Source organism: Rhinoderma darwinii, chromosome 10 (genome assembly GCF_050947455.1).
Source record: "Rhinoderma darwinii isolate aRhiDar2 chromosome 10, aRhiDar2.hap1, whole genome shotgun sequence".
Taxonomy (NCBI): domain Eukaryota; kingdom Metazoa; phylum Chordata; class Amphibia; order Anura; family Rhinodermatidae; genus Rhinoderma; species Rhinoderma darwinii.
Window position 1 is genome coordinate 69,192,838 of NC_134696.1, and position 24,864 is coordinate 69,217,701.

Here is a 24,864-nt window from a genome sequence, read left to right on the forward strand (position 1 = left end):
CACAGTGAAGGTGCTCCTGAGTTCAGCCATTTGCGGATTACAGAGAAAGACAGGCCTAAAGAGATTTATTGGAATAACAGCTCAAGGAGCCAGAAGAGTCCAGAAAGAGAGACTGTGAGTAGAGAGATAATAGCACTCCGGCATTTAGCATTGGGCTACACTGATTGAGCTGAATTTGGATGACATATTTGTATTGTACAATCTCCATCTTGAAAAGTAAAAGTGTGCTGCAAGCTCTCCTGATTAACTGCCACCACCGTCTCCTGTCTTCTATTTGCACTCTACACCAAGGGCACCCCAAATAACACCAGACAGGAGTCAGCCACCAAGGGAGTGCCCCGGGGGAAACAACAGTCATCATCATCATCTTGTGCAACCCCCTCATCACTGTGTGTGTGTGTCCCTGGGAGGTGGGAAGGCCTGCAAGGCAAAATACCACCGTGACACAAGACAGAGAGCCCAGTATCCTCCATTTTGGGTTCCTGCATTCCCCGCCACCCACGGGCCACCACACTACCAAAAGGCAAGCTTAGATACAGGACCCAAGCAGACAGTAATCTTATTCTGTGTAAGATTACTGTCTGCTGGGGCCTTGTATCTAAGCCTACTATGTGACAGGGCCCATCAGACAGGATCACACATGGGCCATGTATCTAAGCCAACCATGTGGCAGGCTTAGATACAGGGCCCATCAGACAGTATCGTACATGATCATGTATCTAAGCCCACCATGTGGTAGGCTTAGATACAGGGTCCACATGTGATACTGTCTGGTATACCCTTTATCTAAGCCTTCCACAAGGCAGGCTTAGATACAGGACCCCAGCAGGCAGTAATGATGTTACACTTACCCACCTCTTCGGCTCCGGGTGCAGCAGATGTCCCGACACCATCCAGCGTCGTGAAGTCATGCGCGGGGTAAAGCATCATGACATCATGACGTGTGAATTTGTCAGGACTTCAGTTGCGCTCGGAAGGAGGATAAGTATAGTGGCATCACTATAGTAACAGGGACCCATGTATTTTATGACATAGGCCCCAGTTACTATAGTAAATGTTATAGACGCGGTGAGGGGGCCGCGGCCAGGGATCCGCTCCTAGATGGATCCCCTATCCTTATATGGGCTTTGCCATCAGGGGCACCTCCAGGAGCGGAAACCCCAGCCAGAGCGTTGGCAACGCTCTGGCTAGGGATTCCACTCCTAGAGGGAGCTTTAATGGCTCTATCTACACGGGGGCATGAGTGGCACTATCTACAGGGGGCATAGCGCTATCTACTGGAGGTGTGTGTGGTGCTGTCTATGGGGGTTGTGTGGCGCTATCTACATAGGGCACTGTGGCATTATCTACAGGGGGTCTGTGGCACTATCTACAGAGAGCAGGGTGGCACTATCTGCAGAGAACACTGGCATTATCTTTATAAAACGGACAATCATACAAAATGGGTCACAATAGGTTGTCAAAAACAGAGACACGGACACGAAACGGATGTAAAATGGCCGTCAAAAACGGACCAATATGGCAGATTTTAATGTCCGATACCTGGATCCTGTCGTGTGAATAGAAACAACACCAATCCCGGCGTGGTGTGGGGTGGGTAGGCGATGCGTGGTGGGATTGGGTAGCTGTAAAGGTGCCAAAAACTAGCTACTCCCTGAATATAGGGTTAGTGTTTGGCGCCTTTGCAGGTTCACAATGCTGCTTCGAAGATCCAATCTGTGGTGAGCGGACAGCAGCTGCCTTCTGGGCTCTCCCTCTTGGTGCCGGCCTCGGCGTTGCACTGAATATGACACACGTGACATTACAATTTGTTTATCAGACTTTAGTGTAGCTTCGAGGTGGTATCAGAGGAGAGCCCTGACATGCCAGGACCACGTCACAAGTTTTGTGAAATGACAATTACACAACATGTATCTAATCTATCATGTATCCAATCTATCAGAAACTATGCATCACTCTGATAAAATTGGTACATTTTCAGACCCTAGACTACCTTTTTGGTGGACCATTGTTGTAAATACTGATGGTAAAAACTGATGACAACTTGGGCTTTGTTCACATCTCCATTGTTCCATTCTGTTATTCTGCTCCATCACAAGGGAATAACGGAACCAATGGTTCTGTTGCACAACAGATCCTGCCAGTTGTCGACAGAATCCATTGACTTTAATAGGTTCCATTGGTTTTCCGTCGTGGGATCCGTGATTTTACAGGACACAATAGCGCAGTATGCTGGCTGCGCTATTGTCTCTGCCAAACCCTGCTGGATCAGCGACAGAGGCCCCTAACGGAGCCTCCAACACAGATGTGAACAGAGCCTATCAACAACTGTAGTAAAAAACTATGAAAAATCCTGAAGACAACATCATTTTTGCATCAGTTGTAATCACATGAGAAAAAAAAAACTGATGCTGATGACACTGATATATGTGAACGCAACATTACAGGCGCAGAATAAGTGTAACATGGGCCACGAGCAGTTCACTAAATAGGTATTACCCTCCTACAATTGTATATATAATGTTGGAGCAAAGAAATTCACACTAGGTGTACACCACCAATTTTTGATATGTAAAGTTACACAAAAGGGGAGTGGGAAAATTAGTGTGTTTATATGGAATTTAGAAAAATAATAAATACTTTATTAGTGAGTAATTAGTTAAAAACAGCAATGTTAGATGAACGTTGTATAGCGCCGAAGTCCCCTAACTTGGCACAGAAGACAAATTATGTCTGGAATGGACATAATCTGTACTGAATAAGTTAGATAGCCTAGCCTACACTAGTAAGATATACATTGTAGGTAACTTGTGTGTAAGACCTATCCTTGTAGGTAGTGCTAGTCTGCTAATACCCAGTCAAAGAGAGATTAACCCTAATGAATAGAGACTATCGCATATATTAGCATAATATCACACAAATAGGGCTGTGGAATTGCCCTAGATTGCAAATAGAACCCAACAATAGGAAAACCTTGTTTAATCAAGGTTGGCAGCATAAACGTGAAAAAGCCGCAAGCAATTTGTTAGCATGAGGACAGAACAAAGCTCAGTACATGAATACAGCACCAAAACCAAGGTCAGTACATAAATACAATACATATATATATATATATATACACACGGCCAGCCTTAGCGGTGTGCGATCCGTGCCATTACACAGGACGCATCACTCCAGCAGATGGAAGGGGGTGCTGCGCTAGCTCCCTTCCCCTGCTTGTGGTACCCTTACCCGGCAAGTCAGCAATGCCTGGGACTGCGCCAAATGAGTAATACAATTTTTATATAAAAATTCTTTTTTTCACAGCCCCCACCCTTGCTCCCCACTTGACTAACAAGTAAAAATGGGTCGGGGTTTACATGTACATCAGAGAGGAGAAATGTTCCTTCCTCTCCTCTGCAGTGTGAAGTGAGTGCTGATTGGTAAAGCAGCAGGGGCCTCTGTTTGCTCCACCAATCAGCACATCCTGTCCTGCACAGCCACACAGACTCAGTGCCTCCCGCAGCTCCTCCCTGCTCTGCTGCTGCCACAGTGAAGACTCCTCCACGGACCTCCGGAGTCTGCTAAGAGCAGCAGCTTTAGGTTAATCTTTGTTAATTTATGGGAGGAGGAAATATCAGGGAGGAGGAAAGATTGACCTATAAATAATATGTGTAACAGGATGTTTTTTTTTTGCATAGATTTATTTTGTGAGGGAGGGGAGACTAGGTTATAAGTGCTTTGTGTATGGGGATTCTTTATAGATCAATTTTGTGGGGGAGGGGACATTGCTCTGAATGCTTTAGGAGTGTGGGGGATTCTTTATAAATATATTTTGTGGGGGAGGGGCAGGGCCGGCTCCAGGTTTATGTGAGCCCTTGGGTGACAGAACTTTAGTGGGCCCCTTTGCGGTGTAACTCGAGCGGCGGCAGTATAAAGGCCGAAACATAATGCCAGAAGGATGTATTCATGGATCACTTACCATTCACATGTAAGTCATGGGCCAATGAATCAAGATAGTGCAGTTTCTGCGATATGTGAATCTTGATGTACCTGTTACATGGAGGTTGTGATTTCCGGAAGACCTGGTTTCTGTAGGCTTGAGTATTTTACTAAGAAAATAGTTATAGTTCAGTTTTAGTGCCAATTTTCTACTCCCTGCACAGTAATACCTCCCTATGCGCTCCCACACAGTAGTAATGTCCCATTTTTGCCCCTAAAGAATAGTAATTCTCTTTCGTGCCCCCATATATTAGTTGTGTCCCTATATATTAGTAAGGCAACCTTTGTGTTCCTATATATTTTTTAGGTCTCCTTTGTTCCCCCATATATTAGTTAGGCCCAGGGGCGCTGTTAGGGTCTTAAAAGATCAGGGGCACAAGCCCTGAGACATATATTTACCCCCCGAAAAATAAATGTACTTTTACATACATATCGGAGATAGCATATCTATAAACTTAAGGCTCCTATAGCTACACCACTGGATATAATTGGATGCATTGTCTCAGCAGACATTATACTACATAATAGGCTTAGACACATGGCCCCAGCAGATACTATCACACATGATAGGCTTAGATACATGGCCCCAGCAGACAGCATCACACATGATAGGCTTAGATACATGGCCCAGCAAACAGTATCACACATGATAGACTTATATACAGGGCCCCAGCAGTAAGTATCCTTGTACTAACATATGTCCACCCCCCAAAAAAATGTGTGTGTATTTATGTGTGTGTGTGTGTGTGTGTGTGTGTGTGTGTGTGTGTGTGTGTATATATGTATATGTATATACACTACCGTTCAAAAGTTTGGGGTCACCCAGACAATTTTGTGTTTTCCATGAAAACTCACACTTATATTTATCAAATGAGTTGCAAAATGACTAGAAAATATAGTCAAGACATTGACAAGGTTAGAAATAATGATTTTTATTTGAAATAATAATTTTCTCCTTCAAACTTTGCTTTCGTCAAAGAATGCTCCATTTGCAGCAATTACAGCATTGCAGACCTTTGGCATTCTAGCTGTTAATTTGCTGAGGTAATCGGGAGAAATTTCACCCAATGCTTCCAGAAGCCCCTCCCACAAGTTGGATTGGCTTGATGGGCACTTCTTGCGTACCATACGGTCAAGCTGCTCCCACAACAGCTCTATGGGGTTGAGATCTGGTGACTGCGCTGGCCACTCCATTACAGATAGAATACCAGCTGCCTGCTTCTTCCCTAAATAGTTCTTGCATAATTTGGAGGTGTGCTTTGAGTCATTGTCCTGTTGTAGGATGAAATTGGCTCCAATCAAGCTCTGTCCACAGGGTATGGCATGGTGTTGCAAAATGGAGTGATAGCCTTCCTTATTCAAAATCCCTTTTACCTTGTACTAATCTCCAACTTTACAAGCACCAAAGCAACCCCAGACCATCACATTACCTCCACCATGCTTGACAGAAGGCGTCAGGCACTCTTCCAGCATCTTTTCAGTTGTTCTGCGTCTCACAAATGTTCTTCCGTGTGATCCAAACACCTCAAACTTCGATTCGTCTGTCCATAACACTTTTTTCCAATCTTCCTCTCTCCAATGTCTGTGTGCTTTTGCCCATATTAATCTTTTCCTTTTATTAGCCAGTCTCAGATATGGCTTTTTCTTTGCCACTCTGCCCTGAAGGCCAGCATCCCGGAGTCGCCTCTTCACAGTAGACGTTGACACTGGCGTTTTGCGGGTACTATTTAATGAAGCTGCCAGTTGAGGACCTGTGAGGCGTCTATTTCTCATACTAGAGACTCTAATGTACTTGTCTTGTTGCTCAGTTGTGCAGCGGGGCCTCCCACTTCTCTTTCTACTCGGGTTAGAGCCTGTGTGTGCTGTCCTCTGAAGGGAGTAGTACACACCGTCGTAGGAAATCTTCAGTTTCTTGGCAATTTCTCACATGGAATAGCCTTCATTTCTAAGAACAAGAATAGACTGTCGAGTTTCACATGAAAGCTCTCTTTTTCTAGCCATTTTGAGAGTTTAATCGAACCCACAAATGTAATTCTCCAGATTCTCAACTAGCTCAAAGGAAGGTCAGTTTTATAGCTCCTCTAAACAGCAAAACTATTTACAGCGGTGCTAACATAATTGCACAAGGGTTTTCAAGTGCTTTCTAATCATCCATTAGCCTTCTAACACAGTTAGCAAACACAATGTACCATTAGAACACTGGAGTGATGGTTGCTGGAAATGGGCCTCTATACACCTATGTAGATATTGCATTAAAAACCAGACGTTTGCAGCTAGAATAGTCATTTAGCACATTAACAATGTATAGAGTGTATTTCTGATTAATTTAATGTTATCTTCATTGAAAAAAACTGTGCTTTTCATTCAAAAATAAGGAAATTTCTAAGTGACCCTAAACTTCTCAACGGTAGTGTGTGTATATATATATATATATATATATATATACATATATATATATATATATATATATATGAGACAGCATATCTATAGCACTACGACCCTATAGCTATGGATAAGATTAGATACAATGGCTCAGCAGACAGTACCACATATGATAGGCTTAGATATAGGGCTCAGCTCGCTGACATTGCGGCTCCTGCGCTGGACCCAGGAGAGGTAAGTATAAGAATTGTTTTGCTTTTTTTATGCGTTACTAATTTTTTTTGTGTTTGTGTTTTTTTACATGTTCAGATGTTGGACTACTTCGGATTCGAGGACTACTTCGATGATGAAGTTTTTTTATTCTCAATAAAATGGTAAACGACGGTTGACGGTTTTATTGTATTTTATTGCAATAAAATATTTCTTCCATGTCCTTGTATTTTTTTAAACTTTACTACTACCGCCTTAGTAATGGCCGCTGGCTGATTGACAGCGTCCATTACTAAGGCGGGCTTAGCATTAGCCGGTGCAGAGGCTTACACATACCCCAATTATTACCCCGGTACCCATTGCCACCAGGGTTGCCGGGAGGAGCCGAGTACGATCCAGTACCCGATCAGCTGTAGCGCTTGTTGGGAACTGGGGCGCCCACTGGCTGGGTTTATTAGACTGGGAAAAGCCAAAAACAGTCGGCCCTTCCCTTCCTGGTAATGCTAGGCTGCTGCTGCAGTGTTGTATCTGGCTGGTTATGAAAAATTTGGGAGGGACCCCACGTCGTTTTTACCAATTGTTTAAAAAAATAAAAATAATAATTACGTGGTGTCCCTGCCATTTTTCTTAACCAGTCAGATACAACAGAGCAGCAGCGGCCTAGCATTACCAGGGTGGGAAGGGCCACTATTTTTGGGCTTCCCCAGCCTTATAATACCGGTTTGTGTGTGCCCCGGTGTCCGACCATCGCTACTGGATCATACCCGGCTCTTCCCAACGGTGGTGGGTTCTGCGGTAATAATGGGGGTTAACATTAAGCCCCGCCTTAGTAATGGACGTTGTCAATCAGCCAGCGGCCATTACTAAGGCGGTAGTAATAAAAGTTTAAAAGAAAATAGAAAGACATAGAAAAAATATTTTATTTAAATAAAACCCCCCACACACAACCCTCATTAACTATTTTATTGAAAATAAAAGCCGTCTTCGAAGTAGTCCTCAAATCCGACGTAGTCCAACGACCAAACCTGTAAAAAAAACACAAACACAAAAAAAAAATTGTAACACATGTTGTAGGCTTAGATACAGGGCCCATGTGTGATACCGTCTGTTAGACCATGTACCTAAGCCTACCACAGGGTAGGCTTAGATACAGGGACCCAGCAGACAGTAATCTTATACTGTATAAGATTACTGTCTGCTGGGGCCCTGTATGTAAGCCTAAGATGTAGTATGCTTAGATACAGGGCCCGTCAGACAGTATCATACATGGCCATACATACACACCTACCCCCATATAGAAGTTAGTCCGTTGCCTATGCTCCCGTATAAAAGATAATCCCCCAAATCCCCAAATTTTGCGCCTTTGCTCCAATAAAAATAATTACAAAAAAACTCACCTCGGTAACAGTGATCATAATATAGTTACATTTTACCTATACTGTAAAAAACAAACGCAGGCTGGGAGGGCAAAAACATTTAATTTTAAGAAAGCCAATTTCCCCAGGATGAGGGCTGCAAATCAGGATATGGACTGGGAAGAATTAATGTCAAATAATGGAACAAATGATAAATGGGAGATTTTCAAATCTACTTTGAGTTATTATAGTGCAAAATTTATTCCTATAGGCAACAAGTATAAACGACTCAAATTAAACCCCACATGGCTTACACCTTCTGTGAAAGGGTCAATGCACGACAAAAAAAGGGCATTTAAAAAATACAAATCTGAGGGTACAGATGTAGCCTTTGTAAAATATAAAGAGCTTAATAAAATCTGTAAAAATGTAATAAAATTAGCAAAAATACAAAATGAAAGGCAGGTGGCCAAGGATAGTAAAACAAATCCCCAAAAATTCTTCAAGTATATAAATGCTAAAAAAGCCAAGGTCTGAACATGTAGGACCCCTAGATAATGGTAATGGGGAGTTGATCACAGGGGATCAAGAGAAGGCAGAGTTACTAAATGGGTTCTTTAGCTCTGTATATACAACAGAAGAAAGAGCAGCTGATGTAGCCGGTGCCAGTGCTGTTAATATATCAGTTGATATACTGAATTGGATGAATGTAAATATGGTCCAAGCTAAATAAAATAAAATAAATGTGCACAAGGCCCCGGGACCAGATGGGTTACACCCTAGAATTCTTAAAGAGCTTAGTTCAGTTATTTCTGTCCCCCTTTTCATAATATTCAGAGAATCTCTAGTGACTGGTATAGTGCCAAGGGACTGGCGCAGCGCAAATGTGGTGCCTATTTTCAAAAAGGGCTCTAGGTCTTCCCCGGGTAATTATAGACCAGTAAGCTTAACATCCATTGTGGGGAAAATGTTTGAGGGGCTATTGAGGGACTATATACAGGATTATGTGACAATAAATAGCATTATAAGTGACAGCCAGCACGGTTTTACTAAGGACAGAAGTTGTCAAACTAACCTAATCTGTTTTTATGAAGAGGTGAGCAGAAGTCTAGACAGAGGGGCCGCTGTGGATTTAGTGTTTTTGGACTTTGCAAAGGCATTTGACACTGTCCCCCATAGACGCCTAATGGGTAAATTAAGGACTATAGGTTTAGAAAATATAGTTTGTAATTGGATTGAGAATTGGCTCAAGGACCGAATCCAGAGAGTTGTGGTCAATGATTCCTACTCTGAATGGTCCCCGGTAATAAGTGGTGTACCCCAGGGTTCAGTGCTGGGACCACTATTATTCAACTTATTTATTAATGATATAGAAGATGGGATTAATAGCACTATTTCTATTTTTGCAGATGACACCAAGCTATGTAATATAGTTCAGTCTATGGAAGATGTTCATGAATTGCAGGCAGATTTAAACAAACTAAGTGTTTGGGCGTCCACTTGGCAGATGAAGTTTAATGTAGATAAATGTAAAGTTATGCATCTGGGTACCAACAACCTGCATGCATCATATGTCCTAGGGGGAGCTACACTGGCGGATTCACTTGTTGAGAAGGATCTGGGTGTTCTTGTAAATCATAAACTCAATAACAACATGCAGTGTCAATCAGCTGCTTCAAAGGCCAGCAGGATATTGTCGTGTATTAAAAGAGGCATGGACTCACGTGACAGGGATGTAATATTGCCACTTTACAAAGCATTAGTGAGGCCTCATCTAGAATATGCAGTTCAGTTCTGGGCTCCAGTTCATAGAAAGGATGCCCTGGAGTTGGAAAAAATACAAAGAAGAGCAACGAAGCTAATTAGGGGCATGGAGAATTTAAGTTATGAGGAAAGATTGAAAGAATTAAACCTATTTAGCCTTGAAAAAAGACGACTAAGGGGGGACATGATTAACTTATATAAATATATTAATGGCACATACAAAAAATATGGTGAAATCCTGTTCCTTGTAAAACCCCCTCAAAAAACAAGGGGGCACTCCCTCCGTCTGGAGAAAAAAAGGTTCAAACTGCAGAGGCGACAAGGCTTCTTTACCGTGAGAACTGTGAATCTATGGAATAGCCTACCGCAGGAGCTGGTCACAGCAAGGACAGTAGATGGCTTTAAAAAAGGGTTAGATAATTTCCTAGAACAAAAAAATATTAGCTCCTATGTGTAGAAATTTTTCCTTCCCTTTTCCCGTCCCTTGGTTGAACTTGATGAACATGTGTCTTTTTTCAGCCGTACTATGTAACTATGTAACCTAACACGTTCCCACGACGAGCTGAACGGTCCAGTCACTGCCTTCTTACTGGTACTTGGCGCCGCTCGCATCCACAATAACAAAGCGGTGGGCGCAGATGACGCAATCACGTCAGCGTGACATGATTACGTCATCTTCACCGCAATGCATTGTTATTGTGGATGCGAGCGGCGCCAAGTACCAGTAAGAAGGCAGTGACGGGACCTTTCAGCTCGTCGTGGGAACGTGTTAGCTGAGTTTTTTTAAATTATTTTTATCTGCTCATCTCTGCAATCTGCCGCCGCGCATCACGGACGGCTATAGTTAATTTAAACAGGTGGGCGGCGTAAAGCACCCGGCGGCCGAATGGGCCCCTACAAGAGCAGTGGGCCCCGGCACTTGCCCAGGTTCGTGGGCCCTGGGGAGGGGGACTTCGGTATAGTTTATGTTGTGGTTTAAGAGCTTATTATAAATTATATGTGGGGGAGGGGAACTTGGCTGCAAATATGTATGGGGGAGAGAGGATTCTTTAGAGATAATTTTTGTCGGGGAGATTACCTTGATTATAAGGGAAGGAACACACAGGGCGGATACACTGCGTAAAACTACACAGAGTATCTCTCCTGGAAACCACAGAGAATTCCATTTGAAAAACTGCACCAAATTTTGCTGTAGTTTTTCGGGCGGCATGTCCGCTGCGGAAAAACTGCAGAAATAAAATGAAAAAAATCGAATACTCCCGGCCGTAGTGATGGCGACGCGTCCCTCTTTTCTGAACGTAGCCTGGCCTCCTGCGATGATGCTGTAGTCCATGTGACTGCTGCAGCCTTTGATTGGCTGCAGCAATCACATGGGATAAATCGTCATCCCAGGAGGCCGGGCTACGCTCAGAACAGAATACGCATTTCTATGACTTATTAATTGACTTTTTAATTGAGATTTTTGACTTTGTTGCGGGTTTTACCTCCCATTGAATTTAATGGGGAAATCTTACAATACAAGAGCAGCAATTCTGCAGCATAAATTGGCATGCTGCAGATTAAAAAAACACACCGCAGGTCAATTTATGTAGCGTTTCTGTGTAGAGCTGAGATTTGTTTTATTTCATCCATTCTTCTGCTACTGTATTATGCTGCGGATTTTCTGCAATGAAATCCGTTGCAGAGAATCTGCAGTGTTTACGCTGTGTGTATTCCTGCCCTAAGAGTATATTCACGTGTTGCAGTCATATTGCAGTTTTTGCTGCATTTAATTTTGCAGAAATTGCCGCAAGATCTGAATGCAACGTGTGTGTATACATCTTAAATAAAATGTGTGGAGGAGCAGAACTTAGTTATAGTTTGCTTGTGTGAGGGGGGTGGGGGGGAGACTTGGCTATAAGGCTAGAATTTTGGCATTAGGATGACATGAGCATCAATTTCAATGTTTCCCTATCAGACATTTTGAAAGGTTGCGCACAACTATTTTCTTCCCATAGTGTTATCTATTCATTGTATGGTGGTAATATTCAGTGTATGGTGGTATTATTTAGTCAGTTTATGGCTGTGTTATCTAGTCACAGTATGGTGGTATTATTTAGTCATAGTTGTAATATTTAGGCATTGTATTATTATAATTTGTGGGTAGCTCTAATCTATGTAAGCAGATTCCAGACTCTGGTACAGCAAAGTATGCCCTGTATTTCCCAATAGAACCCAAGAGTTTTGGGCAGCACAGTCCACACCACCTGACACCAGGACTAGACTGTGCACTGGGCATCAATGACAAGTGTAAATTTCACTATGAGAGGCATTCACATTTATCAATCGTGTCACTGATAACAATTATTTTCACATCACAATTGCAGAGCAATGATAAGCAAAGGTTTTGTCATTGATCTTCTCCTTTGTTAACAATGACCAAATATCATTATGGTCAAAAACTAGCAAATCATGGTGATAATTGGCTAAAATAAATAGGCCTTTAATGGGGGCATATTAAGGCTTAGTGCCTAGGGCAGCGTGAGCTGTAAATACGGCCCTGCTAAGGATGCAGATACTATTTAACACTATAGCAGTAGGCCAGTAGTTCCCAACCGGGGGTACCGTGGGAACCCTCCTCCGAACCACTGCCACGGCAGTGCTTTTCTCCTCCTCACAGCGCAAAGTGGATGTGAGGAGATTTTTTGCAGACCCCTTGTAGATAGCGCCCCCGACTCTGTAGATGGATTCCCCCACCCCCCTTCCCGTACATAGCACCACTGTAGCTCCCTGAAAGAGTGGAATTCCCCTATGGCCGGGGATTCCACTCCTGGACGGAGTGCTTCATGTCTCTGTCCATATATGGAGAGTTAGAGAATAAACCAAAAAGCACTCCAAAGATACTCGATTGTATTGATTTCCAAAGAAGAATAATTTATTTTCATTCATTCCAAAATGGTAATTTGTACAAAACAGAATTTGTTCAATGCAAGCGATACGCGTTTTAACGTTTTGGCCCATCCAAGGCCTTTCTCACAATCGCTATAAGAAAAGAAGACAGTACAATATCACATATAGCACATTACATAGTGCAAAAAAGAAACAAATAAATTTAGAAAATTACAACAATGATATTTCTTATATCTTGGTTTACAGAAATAGTCCCAGTGGGTAATATCAATGGATATATGTGTAAGTTTAAATAACATGCATGAAAAGCAGAATATGCTTAACCCCTTAAGGATGCAGCCTAGTTTTGGCCTTAAGGCTCAGAGCCCATTTATCAAATCGGACATATTTCACTTTATGCGGTAATAACGTCGGAATGCTTAAACCTACCCAAGCGATTCTGAGATGTTTTCTCGTGACACATTGGGCTTCATGTTCGTGGTAAAATTTGGTCGATATATTCAGTGTTTATTGGTGAAAAATAGCAAAATTGAGAGAAAATTTTGAAAAAATTGCATTTTTCAGAATTTAAATGCATCTGCTTGTAAAACAGACGGTGATACCACCCAAAATAGTTACTAGTTCACATTTCCCATATGTCTACTTTAGATTGGCATCGTTTTTTAAACATTCTTTTATTTTTCTTGGACGTTACAAGGCTTAGAACATAAACAGAAATTTCTCATATTTTTAAGAAAATTTCAAAAGCCTTTTTTTTTAAGGTACCTCTTGAGTTCTGAAGTGGCTTTGAGGGGCCTATGTATTAGAAACCCTGATAAAACACCCCATTTTAAAAACTAGACCCCTCAAAGTATTCAAAACAGCATTTAGAAAGTTTTTAACCCTTCAGGCATTTCACAGGAATTAAAGCAAAGTGGAGGTGAAATTTGCAAATTTCATTTTTCTTGCTGAATTTCAATTTTATTCATTTTTTTTTCTGTAACACAGAAGGTTTTACCAGAGAAACACTAATAAATATATATTGTCCAGATTCTGCAGTTTTTAGAAATGTCCCACATGTGGCCCTACTGCGCTCGTGGACTAAAACACAAGCCCTAGAAGCAAAGAAGCACCTAGTGCATTTTGAGTCCTCTTTTTTATTAGAATATATTTTAGGCAGCATGCCAGGTTTGAAGAGGTGTTGAGGTGCCAAAACAGTAGGAATCCCCCAATAGTGACCCCATTTTGGAAACTACACCCCTCAAGCAATTCATTTATGGTTGTTGTTACCATTTTGACCGCACAGTTTTTTCACAGCACGTATTTGAATTAGGCTGTGAAATGAAAAAAAAATGTCATTTTTTCCAATAAAATGTAATTTGTGATCAAAATTTCTTATTTTCACAGGGAACAAAATACCCCATTTTGTTGCCCAATTTGTCCTTAGTGTGGCAATACCCCATTTGTGGTGATAAACTGCCATTTGGGCCCATGGGAGGGCTCAGAAGGAAAGGAGCGCTATATGTTAGTTGGAGTCCAGATTTTGCTGGATTGGTTTTCGGGTGCCATGTCGCATTTGCAGAGCCTCAGAGGAATCAAAGCAATGGAAACCCACCAGAAGTGACCCGATTTTGGAAACTACACCCCTCAAGGAATTCATTTATGATTGTTGTTAGCATTTTGACCACACAGTTTTTTCACAGCACCTATTTCAATTGGGCTGTGACATTAAAAAAATGAAATTTTTTCCAATAAGATGTAATTTTTTATCAAAATGTCTTATTTTCACAGGGAACAAAATACTCCATTTTGTTGCCCAATTTCTCCTGAGTGCAGCAATACCCCATTTGTGGCGATAAACTGCCGTTTGGGCCCATGGGAGGCCTCAGAAGGGAAGGAGCGCTGTGTGTTCTTTGGGAAGGAGCGCTGTGTGTTCTTTGGAGTACAGATTTTGCTGGTTTGGTTTTCGGGTGCCATGTCGAATTTGCAGAGCCCCAGAGGTATCAAAGCAATGGAAACCCACCAGAAGTGACCCCATTTTGGAAACTACACCCCTCAAGAAATTCATTTATGGGTAATGTGACCATTTAGACCCCATAGTTTCTTCACAGAACTTATTTGAATTGGGCTGGGAATTTAAAAAATATATATTTTTTCCAATAATATGTAATTTTAGCTCAAAAATTCTTATTTTCACAAGAAATAAAATACTACATTTTGTTGCCCAATTTGTCCTGAGTGCGGTAATACCCCATTTATGGTGATAAACTGCCGTTTGGGCCCATGGGAGGGCTCAGAAGGAAAGGAGCGCTGTGTGTTCTTTGGAGTCCAGATTTTGCTGGTTTGGTTTTCGGGTGCCATGTCGCATTTGCAGAGCCCCAGAGGTATCAAAGCAATAGAAACCAACCACAAATGACCCCATTTTGGAAACTACACCCCTCAAGGAATTCATTTATGGGTGTTGTGACCATTTTGACCCCATAGTTTTTTCACAGAACTTATTTGAATTGGGCTGGGAATGAAAACAAAATTATTTTTTTCAAATAATATGTCGTTTTGGCTAAAAATGTCTTATTTTTACAAGAAACAAAATACCCCATTCTGTTGCGCAATTTGTTCTGAGTGCAGCAATACCCCATTTTTTGTGATAAACTGCCGTTTGGGCCCATGGGAGGGCTCAGAAGGAAAGGACCATCATTTGGCCTACTGGGGATTTTCTAGTGCGAAGTCATGTATGCAGAAGCCCCTGAGGTACCAGTACAGTTGAAACCCGCAAGAAGTGACCCCGTTTTAAAAACTACACCCTTAAGGCATTCATCTAGAGGTGCATTTTGACCGGAGACCTACACCCCATAAACTGTAATGTGGGTTCTCCCGGGTATGGCATTACCCTACATGTGGCTGTTATCAGCTGCCTGAGCACACAGCAGGGCTCAGAGGGGAAAGACGAGGGGGTATAAGCTGTGCGGAGTGCATCAGGGTAAGTAAAATTGGTGTAAATTATAAACCAAGGGATGTATGATAAATTTTAAAACACTTTCATACAGAGCTCTGGTTATTCGGGACACGTGTCACATTGATATATTGTGTCATCCCTTATCGCCCTCTTATAGCAGACTTTGCACCTCTTTTGACTTTTTCCCTTCTTGCCAGTTTGGGGAACTTCTCCTGGAAAGTGTTGCCGCCCTGGTACGATGCGTGTGGCCCCGCTTCCAGAAGTACTGGGTGCCTCCCGTTCTTGGTCCCTAAAGATTAGGTTCTTGATAATCACCTCTTGAAATTCCAGGAAAGTTCCCGTCTGGCCTGCACATCGACGTAGCACTTACGCATTGTACAATGCCACCTGTATGATGTGCCCGGCCAGCTTCTTATACCACACCGCATGGCGCTGTAGCGCTGCAGTCCATCCCTCCCATGTACCTATTGTAGTCCAGGATGCAGTCTGGTTTGGGGGTGGCCTTTCCTTCATATATCCTAAACCTGTAGGGATACCCTGATGCACTCTCGCACAGCTTATACATCTTCAAGCCATACCTTGCCCTCTTACCCGGCAGGTACTCGCGGAATTTAACCCTCCCTTTAAAATGTACCAGGGACTCATCAATAGAGATACACTTCTCGGGGGTGTATGCTTGGGAAAACGGGCACTGAAACGGTCTAATAGGGGTCTCCGTTTATACAAACGGTCAAAACTGGGGTCATCTCGGTGTGGGCACGGCTCATTATCAGTATAATTGTAAGAAGCGAAGTATTGCCTCATTTATTTATTTTTTTAGGTTCCAGTTCAGATCTGAAGTTGCTTTGAGGGGCCCATATATTAGAAACCCCTATCAAATACCCCATTTTAGAAACTAGACCCCTCAAAGTATTCACAACAGCATTTAGAAAGTTTATGAACCTTTAGGTGTATCACAGAAATTTAGAGAAAAGTAGAGGTGAAATGTACATTTTTTTTTTGTCAGAAAATCCTCTTTATACCATTTTTTTTATAACACAAAAGGTTTTTTCAGAGAAACGCAACTTAACACGTATTGCCCAGATTCTGCAGTTTTGAGAAATATCCCACATGTGGCCCTAGTGCGGTAATGGACTGAAGCACCGGTCTCCGAAGCAAAGGAGCACCTAGTGGATTTTGAGGCCTCTTTTTTATTAGGCACCATGTCCGGTTTGAAGAGGTCTTGTGGTGCCAAAACATTGTAAACCCCCCAAAAGTGACCCCAATTTGGAAACTAGACCCCTTGAGGAATCCATTGTAGTTTTCTTGGGGTGCATGCGGCTTTTTGATCAGTTTTTATTCTATTTTTAGGTGGCGTGGTGACTAAAAAACAGCAATTCTACTATTGTCTTTTTATTCTTTTTTTTTTACAGTGTTCACCGTGCGCTATAAATGACATATTCACTTTATTCTGCGGGGCGATACGATTACGGCGATACCATATGTTTATGTTTTTTTTTATGTCTTATGGCGTTTGCACAATAAAATACGTTTTGTAAACAATCATTCACTTTTTGTGTTACCTTATTCTAAGCGCCAGAACTTTTTTATTTTTCAATCAATAAAGCCGTGCGAGGACTTATTTTTTGCGTAACGAACTGTAGTTTCGATCAGTACCATTTTTAGGTACATGCGACTTTTTGATCTCTTTTTATTCCATTTTTTGGGAGGTGTAGTGACCAAACAATTGTGATTTTGGTACGGTTTATTATTATTTTCTTTTACGGCGTTCACCGTGCGGGATAAATAACGAAATAATTTTGTAGTTCAGGCCGTTACGGACACGGCAATACCAATTATGTATAGTTTATTTGTTTGTTTATATATTTTTATTAATAATAAATGACTGATAAGGGAAAAGGGGGGATTTTTACTTTTAATACTTTTAAAACTTTTATTTCTTATTTTTACACATCTTTTTTTTACTTTATTACTTTGTCCCACTAGGGGACTTGAGGGCAGGAGGCCCTGATCGCAATTCTAATACACTGCACTACATGTGTAGTGCAGTGTATTAGAACTGTCAGCTACTCACTGACAGCAAGCATAGTGGGTCCTGACGTTGTCAGGACCCACTAGGCTTCCGTCTATGGCATAGCCGGACACCATTGTTTGGTGTCCGGTTGCCATAGTCACCATCGCCGGCCACTATCGCGTAGCAGGCCGGTGATGGCAGCTTAACCCCTAAAAAGCCGCGATCTCTATAGAACGCGGCTTTTAAGGGGTTAATCAGCGGGGACACAGCGATCGGTCCCCGCTGTAGGAGCTGTGACAGCTGCTGAACAAGACAGCAGCGTCACAGCTCCTGTATGTGTCGGGAGGACGGCCGAAATGGCCGTTACTCCCGAGACGTACTATTAGGTCATGGAGCGCGAACGATACAGCTGCCATGACCTAATAGTACGTCCAGGAGCGGGAAGGGGTTAAACGACATAAGCATATGGCCATTATGATCATGTATTTATAAATTCACAGGCTAATAATGCTTAAACTTCGTACAATAGGATATATATTACGTCAACAGGGAGACACATAGAGAAATGTAAATTACGGTATATCACATCAATATGGTCAGGGTATACATGTAAGTATTGGTAGGAGAGGTATTAGTAAAATACCTCTCAGGACCATACCATAAAGTACCGGCTGAGGAAAGCAGTGGTGGTAGAAAGTAAATAGAAGAGTACCGGTGTAAAGTATAGGACCGAGGAGATATATATGAAACAAGTCAAAACAAAGAGTAATAAAGTTATCTATATATCGGCGATATCGTACCTGCATGTAATTTCAGAGAGGTATAATGAGGTGACGGCGTCTGCCAGACGCTCCGAGATGTGAGTGTGCTCATGGCAGCACCCGTATATAAGGCGTCAGTTCCTCACACCGTATTTCCGGTACGTGGAATGCAAAGTTATTCCGGCGCATGCGCAATCGGAGGAGCGCCGTCGGTCTGTGGAACGCAAGCCGTCCCCATAGCTATGGAGTATGTTTTGTACTTGTGAGTTTTACCTTACCGCTTGTGGCCACCCTAGGTTCAAGTAACGTAACTGTAGTAATGTATAGAGTGTTATGTAAGTGATTGAATCTATATAAAATGATAAGGATAGTCTTGATCCGTATATGTTATATATGTAGAAAGTAATGTAGATAATACTAGACCACGAAAATAGCGTTGAATATCTCAAATGAACCGTTATAAATCCGAGCCCAAGTATGTGGAGGAAGTCAATGCATCTCTAGTTATTATATTTACGATCCATGAATTATATGTATATATACAGGAAAGTGTGGCCTATTGGATCAAAATTTAAGGAACGCAGCGTTATTTGGTGGAAGAATATATAGGGAGAAAAAAAAAAAGGAGGGGGGTGGTTGTTGTATTGAATAAGCGGTATATGGAGAAAAAGAAAGATACTGATATGGCAAGGATAGGAGCATACTAAATAGTATAGGGAAAGATAGTAGGTGAACCGGTTTTATGGTACCTGTATCTGGTCGCACACTGGATCTCGATTATAAATGTTTTTCTATCGTGCCTGAGAAAGAGATAAATATATAGTATTAGTAACAAGAACAAAGGGATTAACAATAGATATAAATATTTTCAGCATAGTAGGTCAAATTCCCTGTTTAGGCCTTTAGGCGCCAGGGTCTCCAATGTGTGGATCCAATACGACTCCCTTTGTTTTAATAGGTGTATATGGTTACCTCCCCTCCTAGGCCTGGAAACCTGCTCTATAATTTGGAATCTTAATTGAGAAATATTATGATTAAATTTAATAAAGTGATCGGGAAGGGGTAGCCACACTTTCTTACACCTTATTGTGGACTTGTGACTAGATATACGGTCCCTGATGTGTTGGGTGGTTTCTCCCACATAGGTCAAGCCGCATGGACACTTAATTAAATAGACCACAAAATTTGAGTCGCTAGTAAAAAAGACTCTAGCTGGAAAGGTTTTGTTAGTATGGGGGTGCTGAATTATATCACCCTTGATAATGCTGGAACAGCACGAGCAATGAAGACATGGAAATGTCCCATTGTGTTTTGTCTGTAAGAAAGTTTGTCTAGATATTGTTGTAAGGCTACCAATGTCAGCTCTGATGACATGGTCACGAACATTGGAAGATCTCTTAGAACACATCATTACTGGGTTCTTAAATTCCTCAATTCCTGGATAAGCGGTATGTAGTACCGACCAGTGCCTGCGGACACTCTGTAGTAGTTTTGGTATTATTGGATGATAAGTCAAGACTAAGGGTAATCTAGCCTGTTTGTTTTTTTTTACAATAGTCTCCTGGTTCGTCACTAGTAGTCTATCTAATTCTTTTGATAATAATGATTTAGGATAACCTCTTTGTTCAAATTTGTCGGACATATTTTGCAATCTAATATTTTTGGTGTTTACATCAGATACAATCCTAGACACTCTCATGAACTGGGATCGAGGTAAAGAACAGAGTGAGTTCCTGGGGTGGCTACTATTAAAATGTAACAGACCATTTGTCTCTGTGGGTTTAGTGAAGAGGTCTGAGCTAAGGAAACCAAACTCATCTAACACAATGGTGGTGTCTAGGAATGAAATCCTTTCTTGACTAGAGTTAAGAGTGAACAAATCCACGTCTGGGAGCGATACATCTGTGGAAAGACCATCATACCGTCCCAATAGTTTTTTAGGGAATCGAAGGGGCAGGGGGCCCCTACCCGAAGGTCGAGGAGGAGAAGGGAGAAGTCGAGAGCCGGCAATACAGACGCGGTCCCAGGTAAGAACAACGACCTGGTTGTGAACATCTCCTCCTACACCCTGAATCCAGCTGAACTGTCAGTTCTACAGAAAGGCTTGTCTTTCTGTCCGACTGTCTCCTGCAATTTTAGAGCAAGAACTCAATAGATTGTATAGATCTCTGAGACTCAAGACCCATTTTGGAGTTTCTGCTACTAATATTGTTGCACCTACGTTAACTGCAGCCCCGACACCACTATCGATTGAGTCATTGGGTTTACATAATCGCAGTAACTACTCTCCCCCGGGAATATACCACGCTACAGAAGCGGTCATCGATCTGATCAAAAGGGATACACAAGCCCTCTTGGTCAAATATAGGATGGGCTTTTATCCACACAGAAATAATCCCTGAGTAACAATAAGGATATTATAATTAAACCTGCAGATAAGGGGGGTGCCATAGTGGTATGGGATAAGAATGATTATGTTTTGGAGATAGAGAGACAATTATCAGATTCAAATACATACAATAAAATCAACAGTGATCCTACATCTAGGATCCGTACTAGAATTATTACTATCTTGGAAGAACATAGAGACCGGGGAACGATTGACGATAAAACGTTTAAATACCTGCAGAATCCCCACCCAATAATTCCGGTTTTCTATGTTCAACCCAATATCCAGAAGTCTTTACAACTTCCACCTGGTAGGCCTATAGTAGCCTCGACTGATTCTATTCTCTCCCCACTTTCTATTTTCTTGGAAAAAATCCTTACCCCCTTAATCAAGATGACACCCTCCTTTATCCTTGACACAGGTCACTTTTTAAAGAAAATTAGGGAATTACCACACTTGTACCTTAGTAACCTTGGACATCAGACGGCCATTCAAGCTGTTACCCGTCTTCTAGAATCAACCACAATGAATTCAGATTCAATATCATTATGCCTTGAGCTACTTAAATTAATCTTATATGAAAATGTATTTCTATTCCGAGACGAATTCTATGTACAGACATGCGGAACGGCTATGGGTTCGAATGTAACCCCACTGTATGCAAATGCATATATGGCACTTTTCGAAGAGGAACATATATACAACACACCCCTTTTCTTACAACATGCCTTATGCTGGTTCAGAAATATAGACAACATTTTTTGTATTTGGGATGGTCCGACAGCATCCCTTGACAACTTCTTTGTTTATATTAACCAGATAAGAGAGGAATTAAAATTCACTCTTAACTCAAGTCAAGAAAGGATTTCATTCCTAGACACCACCATTGTGTTAGATGAGTTTGGTTTCCTTAGCTCAGACCTCTTCACTAAACCCACTGACAGAAATGGTCTGCTACATTTTAATAGTAGCCACCCCAGGAACACGCTCTGTTCTTTACCTCGATCCCAGTTCATGAGAGTGTCTAGGATTGTATCTGATGTAAACACCAAAAATATTAGATTGCAAAATATGTCTGACAAATTTGAACAAAGAGGTTATCCTAAATCATTATTATCAAAAGAATTAGATAGACTACTAGTGACGAACCAGGAGACTATTGTAAAAAAAAAACAAACAGGCTAGATTACCCTTAGTCTTGACTTATCATCCAATAATACGAAAACTACTACAGAGTGTCCGCAGACACTGGTCGGTACTACATACCGCTTATTCAGGAATTGAGGAATTTAAGAACCCAGTAATGATGTGCTCTAAGAGATCTTCCAATGTTTGTGACCGTGTCATCAGAGCTGACATCGGTAGCCTTACAACAATATCTTTACAAACTTTCTTACAGACAAAACGCAACGGGACATTTCCATGTCTTCATTGCTCGTGCTGTTCCAGCATTATCAAGGGTGATATAATTCAGCACCCCCATACTAACAAAACCTTTCCAGCTAGAGTCTTTTATACTTGCGACTCGAATTTTGTGGTCTATTTAATTAAGTGTCCATGCGGCTTGACCTATGTGGGAGAAACCACCCAACACATCAGGGACCGTATATCTAGTCACAAGTCCACAATAAAGTGTAAGAAAGTGTGGCTACCCCTTCCCGATCACTTTATTAAATTTAATCATAACATTTCTCAATTAAGATTCCAAATTATAGAGCAGGTTTCCAGGCCTAGGAGGGGAGGTAACCATATACACATATTAAAACAAAGGGAGTCGTATTGGATCCACACATTGGAGACCCTGGCGCCTAAAGACCTAAACAGGGAATTTGACCTACTATGCTGAAAATATTTATATCTATTGTTAATCCCTTTGTTCTTGTTACTAATACTATATATTTATCTCTTTCTCAGGCACGATAGAAAAACATTTATAATCGAGATCCAGTGTGCGACCAGATACAGGTACCATAAAACCGGTTCACCTACTATCTTTCCCTATACTATTTAGTATGCTCCTATCCTTGCCATATCAGTATCTTTCTTTTTCTCCATATACCGCTTATTCAATACAACAACCACCCCCCCTTTTTTTTTTTCTCTCCCTATATATTCTTCCACCAAATAGCGCTGCGTTCCTTAAATTTTTATCCAATAGGCCACACTTTCCTGTATATTTACATATAATTCATGGATCGTAAATATAATAACTAGAGATGCATTGACTTCCTCCACATACTTGGGCTCGGATTTATAACGGTTCATTTGAGATAGTCAACGCTATTTTCATGGTCTAGTATTATCTACATTACTTTCTACATATATAACATATACGGATCAAGACTATCCTTATCATTTTATATAGATTCAATCACTTACATAACACTCTATACATTACTACAGTTACGTTACTTGAACCTAGGGTGGCCACAAGCGGTAAGGTAAAACTCACAAGTACAAAATATACTCCATAGCTATGGGGACGGCTTGCGTTCCACAGAATGACGGCGCTCCTCCGATTGCGCATGCGCCGGAATAACTTTGCGTTCCACGTACCGGACATCCGGTGTGAGGAACTGACGCCTTATATACGGGTGCTGCCATGAGCACACTCACATCTCGGAGCGTCTGGCAGACGCCGTCTCCTCATTATACCTCTTTGAAATTACATGCAGGTACGATATTGCCGATATATAGATAACTTTGTTACTCTTTGTTTTGACTTGTTTCATATATATCTCCTCGGTCCTATACTTTACACCGGTACTCTTCTATTTACTTTCTTCCACCACTGCTTTCCTCAGCCGGTACTTTATGGTATGGTCCTGAGAGATATTTTACTAATACCTCTCCTACCAATACTTACATGTATACCCTGACCATATTGATGTGATATACCATAATTTACATTTCTCCATGTGTCTCCTTGTTGACGTAATATATATCCTATTGTAAGTTTAAGCATTATTAGCCTGTGAATTTATAAATACATGATCATAATGGCCATATGTTTATGTCGTTTAAGCATATTCTGCTTTTCATGCATGTTATTTAAACTTACACATATATCCATTGATATTACCCACTGGGACTATTTCTCTAAATTAAGATATAAGAAATATTATTGTTGTAATTTTCTAAATTTATTTGTTTATATTTTGCCCTATGTAATGTGCTATATGTGATATTGTACTGTCTGCTTTTCTTATAGCGATTGTGAGAAAGGCCTTGGATGGGCCGAAACGTTAAAACGCCTCTCGCTTGCATTGAACAAATTCTGTTTTGTACAAATTACCATTTTGGAATGATCGAAAATAAATTATTCTTCTTTGGAAATCAATACAATCGAGTATCTTTGGAGTGCTTTTTGGTTTATTCTCTATATCTATGAGTGGGGTATAACCCGAACCTGAATAGCACCAACGCATTGGAGTGCATCCTTACTATTTCTATTTACATATATGGACAGTGACATCAGGCGCAACTCCTGAAGCGGAATCCCCGCCCACAGCGTTGCCGACGCAGTGGCCAGTGATTCAGCTCCAGGAGAAGCCCATGACGTCACTGTCCATAAATGGACAGAGTCATCAGGAGCTTCTCCTGTAGTGGAATCCACGGTCACAGTGTTGGCAATGCTGTGGATGGGGATTCTGCTTCACGAGTTGCCCCTGATGTCACTGTCCATATATGGACAAACACATCAAGCGCTCCGCCCAGGAGCGGAATCCCCAGCCAAATGGGGATTGCGCTCTTTCAGAGAGCTACAGTGGAGGGGGGTGCGATCTACAAGGGGGCTGTGTGGCACTATCTACAAGGGGGCTGTGTGGCACTACCTACAAGGGGGCTGTGTGGCACTACCTACAAGGGGGCTGTGTGGCACTACCTACAAGGGGGTGTGTGGCACTACCTACAAGGGGGATGTGTGGCACTATCTACAGCGGGCATCTGTGAGTGTCGGGCTGATGGTCATTTTACTGTGAGTGAGCGGCTGATGGTTGTTTTACCGTGAGTGGGAGGCTGATGGTCTGCAAGTGGTTTCCACCTCTGACCTCCAATTGAAATGAAATTAATAGGAGGCAGAAAATAGATGCAGCACTCGTGGAGTGCTTTTTTGCCTTCGTTTTTTGCAATAGCTTCAATGGCTTAAAAAAACTAACGCTAAAAAAAAAAGTTAAATAACATTG

At 41.6% G+C, this 24,864-nt stretch overlaps 1 protein-coding gene across 4 annotated transcripts in view; it reads right to left on the bottom strand.

Moving 5' to 3' along the window:
- Window positions 1-24,864, bottom strand: part of TMEM25 (transmembrane protein 25) — a 182,996-nt gene that overhangs the window by 152,389 nt on the left and 5,743 nt on the right. For 2 of the 4 annotated variants that reach the window (XM_075838879.1, XM_075838877.1), the window contains exon 2: window positions 19,041-19,091. The exons of the other annotated variants lie outside the window; for them this stretch is intronic. The gene's annotated coding sequence lies outside the window, so the exon portion shown is untranslated. The remainder of the gene's footprint in view (window positions 1-19,040; window positions 19,092-24,864) is intronic. 4 annotated transcript variants of the gene reach the window in all.